Below are 5,000 nucleotides of genomic sequence, written 5' to 3' on the forward strand. Positions count from 1 at the left end.
TCCTCCTCCTCCTCCTCCTCCTCCTGCTTGGCACTGTTTGGCATCCTACGTCATCCTAGAAATTTCCTTTAGCTCTACCTGGCACCCTACTGCTGGTGTGGCACTGTAAGGTGGCTCTGGATATCCTCTTGGCACTACTTGGCACCATATCGTCCACGTGGCACTATATATTATCCTAGGAATCAATTTTGACACTATTCGGCACCCTATTTAAAAGTGGCACTCTTAAGTCACCCTGAAGACCTCCTTGGCACTTCCTGGTATCCTAATGATCACGTGGCACTATATTTCTCTAGAATATCCCTTAGCACTCTCTTGGTAACGTGGCACTCTACGTCACGCTGGAGATCGATCTGGCACTGTCTGGCACTGTGGCACCCTATTGCTAAAGTGGCACTCTAATATCCTTGAAATTCCCCTTGGCACTCCCTGCTACCCTATCGTTTATGCGGCACTGTCACCCTAAAAATTCTCATTGGCTTTCCCTGGGGCCCTGACGCTTGGGAGACATCCTTTAATCACCCTGATAACCTTGGCACTCTTGAGAATCACTGTAAAAGTCACCCTGGAAACTTCTTTGGCCTGTTACTTAATTGGCACTTTTAAGGATTATGTTTGGCACTTTATTCACGCTGGAAATCCCCTTGGCACTCTATGGCTGAAGAGGCACTGTCAGGTCACCCTTGTATTTCCTTCTGGCACTCTATGGCACTGTTAAGTCACCCTAGAATCCTCTTTGGCACCCTTGGCATTGCTGTCACCCTTATATTTAGCTTTGACACCCTTTGGCACTGTTAAGTCACCCTTGTATTTCCCTATGACACCCTTTGGCACTGTTAATCACCCTGAACTCCTCTGGCACCCTTTGGCACTGTTAACTCACCCTGAAATCCCTTTTTGGTACCCTTTAGCACATTTGGCATTGATAAGTCACTTCTGTATTCCCCTTTGGCACTCTGGCACCCTTGGGAAGTCACTATTAATGGCACCCTTGGCTCTTCATAAGGTGGCACTGTTAGGGAAGACGATGGCACTCTACCTCACCTTGAAACTTGGCACTGTTACGGAGGGGGGGGAAGGAGAACGCTAACAGTGAGAGTGGGCAGGGAGAGGGACTAACGGTGAGACAGTGATGGTGAGAGGTGAGAGGCAGGGAGAGGCTAATAGTGAGAGGTAAGGGAGAGTGAGAGGGGCTAATGGTGAGAGGTAAGGGAGAGTGAGAGGGCTAATGGTGAGAGGTAAGGGAGAGTGAGAGGGCTAATAGTGAGAGGTAAGGGAGAGTGAGAGGGCTAATGGTGAGAGGTAAGGGAGAGTGAGAGGGGCTAATGGTGAGAGGTAAGGGAGAGTGAGAGGGGCTAATGGTGAGAGGTAAGGGAGAGTGAGAGGGCTAATGGTGAGAGGTAAGGGAGAGTGAGAGGGCTAATGGTGAGAGGTAAGGGAGAGTGAAAGGGCTAATGGTGAGAGGTAAGGGAGAGTGAGAGGGCTAATGGTGAGAGGTAAGGGAGAGTGAGAGGGACTAATGGTGAGAGGTAAGGGAGAGTGAGAGGGCTAATGGTGAGAGGTAAGGGAGAGTGAGAGGGCTAATGGTGAGAGGTAAGGGAGAGTCTAATGGTGAGAGGTAAGGGAGAGGCTGATGGTGAGAATGAGACTCCTCGTTCCTCCGTCACCTTTGTGTTACGATACAACACCTGGAGGGAGAGGAGGGAGAGGAGAGAGAGAGAGAGAGAGAGGGAGAGGAGAGAAGGAGGGAAAAACACAGGCTGGGAAGGAGAGACAGAGAGGGAGAAGGAAGGGGAGAGAGAGGGAGAGGGAGGAGGGACAGGAGAGGTAGAGGCTTAGGAGAGAGAGACAGAGGGAGGGAGAGGCAGGGGGATGGAAGGAAAGGTTGGGAGAGGGAAGCTGGGAGAGAGAGGCAGGGAGAGGTGGAGGGAGAGTGGAGGGAGAGTGGCGGGCAGACGGCGCACTCTCCTCAGTCCTGTGGTGGATCTCGTGCAGTGAGGACGTGTACCTGGGAGAGTTCGGGAGAGCTTTGTATTCGCACCCCCACCCCCCCCTGCCCCCGCCCCGCCACGCCCCGAGGTAAGACATACGCCATACACCACGTACACACAGACACGTACACATACACACATACACACATACATACACATATCCTTCGGTGCAGATACCTTTAAGGACACTCCCAGTAAGGACACGTACGAAGGATGCAAGGATACTCCCTACATCTAACCTCCTTTCGGTCCGTGGCTCTCTCTCTCTCTCTCTCTCTCTCTCTCTCTCTCTCTCTCTCTCTCTCTCTCTCTCTCTCTCTCCCGTTCGTGGTCCTTTAAAACTAGTACTTAAAACGTACTTAAAACAAGGGGCGGGGCGTGGGACTTAAAGGTGAGGTTTTAAGGGGTCTTCCACAGCATCCTTAAAAAAAATATTCGTTCGTTATCTTCACTATCATCACCATCATCTTCTATTTCTTATTCGTGACCTAAAATCCCTAAATAACTAAAACCCTAAAGCGCCCTTAAAATAAAGGAAAGGGTGAAATTTTAAGGGTTTTCCATCTCACCCTTAAATAAGAATAACCTTTCACTATCACCATCATCATCTTCACCTTCCGTTTCTTCTTCGTGAGCCTAAAACCCTAAAACGCCCTTAAAATAAAGGAAAGGGTGAGATTTTAAGGGTTTTTCCATCTCACCCTTAAACAAAGTGCTCTTTCACTATCACCATCATCATCTTTCTCATCTTCTTCCTCATATTGTTGACCCTAAAAACCCTAAAATCCTCTTAAAATAAAGGAAGGAATGTGTGATCTAAGAATGAGGTTTTTTAAGGATTCTTCCACCTCATCCTTTAAAAAAAAACACTCCCTTACTATCACCATTATCATCTTCACAATCTTTTCTCTCGTATTTGTGACCCTTAAACCCTAAAATTCTCAAAAAAATGAAGGAAGGAATGTGTGACTTAAATATGAGGTTTTTTAAGGGATTTTCCACCTCATCCCTTAACAAAGCACTTCTTAAATATCATCAATTTCCATCTCTGACCCTAAAAGCCCTAAAAACGTCCCTTAAATAGAGACAGTTGTGTGACTTGAAAAGGTGAGATTTTAAGGGGTCTCCTATTTAATCCTTTCCATTCTCTGGCCCTAAAAATCCTAAAAATGTCCCTTAAACAATGAAGGGTTACCTAAAGAAATGAGGTTTTAAGGGGTCTTATCGCATCCCTTAAGAAAACACACCTTCACTATCATTTTTATCATTATCTTCACCTCCCATCTCCTATTCACAGCCTAAAAACCCTAAAAATGTCCCTTAAACAAAGAAGGGTTACCTAAAGAGATGAGGTTTTAAGGGACCTCTTATCGGATCCCTTAAGAAAACATTCCTTCACTAACATCATCATCATCATCATCTATTTCTAACTCATGACCCTAAAATCCCTAAAAATGTCCCTTAAATAAAGACAGTTGGGTCACTTAAAGAGGGGAGACTTTAAAAAAACATCCTTAAACCACACCCTTAAGAAACTAAGTGATACAGGTATGCTACAGTTAATCTACAGGTACCGCCTCTTAGAATCCCTAAAGGTATCTTGAAATTCCCTTAACAAAGACAGGTAAGGGGAATTGAAAGACCTGACATTTTAAGAGGGCATTGTAACACACCTACAGTAACTCGTTTATAACTTATCCCAACCTAACTTAGTCTGACATATATCTATCTAACCTAATTTATCCTAACGTAACTTAACCTAATCTTACCTAACATTATCTAACCTAACCTTAACCTAACTTAACCTAACCTAATCTAACCGAACTTGATAATCTACCTTTATCTAATCTAACCTGACCTAACGTAACTTAATCTAACCTGACCTAACGTAACTTAACCTAACCTGACCTAACCTAACATTACCTAACATATATTTGCCTAACCTAACCTAACTCAACCTCACCTAACCTGTCTTTATCTCACCTAACCTGACCTAACGTAACTTAACCTAATCTGACCTAACCTTAACCTAACCTAACCTAATCTAACTGAGCCTACCCTACCTTTGTCTAATCTAACCTGACCTAACGTAACCTAACCTGACCTGACCTAACCTAACATTACCTAACATATATTTGCCTAACCTAACCTAACCTAACCTAACCTAACCAAACCTAACGCAGCCTTCACTAACCTAACCTAACCTAACCACACATCATAAGCTCCCGAACTAAAACACTCATTATTGGTAAGCGCCCGAACAAATCTGTAGTAGTCTCGTTGGTTAGCTAGCAAACGAAAAAGAGTGACAGTGGAGCTGACCCTTAGAGTATTGATAGACTGTTAGTACTGAGTTTGGAAGGAAACGAATTAGATCACAGTTTTTCCTAATGACTCGAGGACACGACGGGGACAAGGACGAAATATGACGGAAGGAAGGGCAACTTGGTACTCTAAGCTACTGGTACACTGGTGGAAACTGTCAGTGGTAAGGACAGAAGAAGGAAACTAGATTGCTTTATACAGGTGATGTGGATTAACCTGCTCTTGATCTTTTTTTTGCAGCTTTGGTCGTCGTTGTTCAAAGTACTGTCAATATATTTCCACGGACACACAGAAATAAAGAGAGAGAGAGAATGGGAAGTTAAATTTGTCTTTTCTACATAACTTAGTACAAGGATGAGTCTAAAAAGCTACAGGAGATTAAGAAAAGAGTTGTCTAGCAGTGAAGAGGTTTAAAATCCCTAAAGCGAAGATGGGTGACTTAAAAATTTGAGAAGAGAGAATAGGAAGTTCGTGTTTTTTTTTTTTTTAGGTTACAGAACAATTTTGGGGGTCTTCAATACAATGGTGGATCTAAAGAGCGGTAAATGACTATGGGGAAAAATTTGTCTGGCTGTAATGTTTTCATGCGTGCACAGAACACAAGGGAGATAACAAGAAGAGTGTCTTTCCTACGTTACAGAAGAAATCAAGGGAGTTCAATACAAGGATGAAAGTTTGAAAAAG

The 5,000-nt window shown here is 44.1% G+C and overlaps 1 protein-coding gene across 1 annotated transcript in view; it reads left to right on the forward strand.

Moving 5' to 3' along the window:
• Window positions 1–1,834: 1,834 nt before the first annotated feature.
• Window positions 1,835–5,000, forward strand: part of LOC135091405 (uncharacterized) — an 18,265-nt gene continuing 15,099 nt past the window's right edge. Inside the window, exon 1 of the mRNA XM_063989037.1 lies at window positions 1,835–2,079. The gene's annotated coding sequence lies outside the window, so the exon portion shown is untranslated. The remainder of the gene's footprint in view (window positions 2,080–5,000) is intronic.

This window comes from Scylla paramamosain, chromosome 37, assembly GCF_035594125.1.
Source record: "Scylla paramamosain isolate STU-SP2022 chromosome 37, ASM3559412v1, whole genome shotgun sequence".
Lineage (NCBI taxonomy): Eukaryota > Metazoa > Arthropoda > Malacostraca > Decapoda > Portunidae > Scylla > Scylla paramamosain.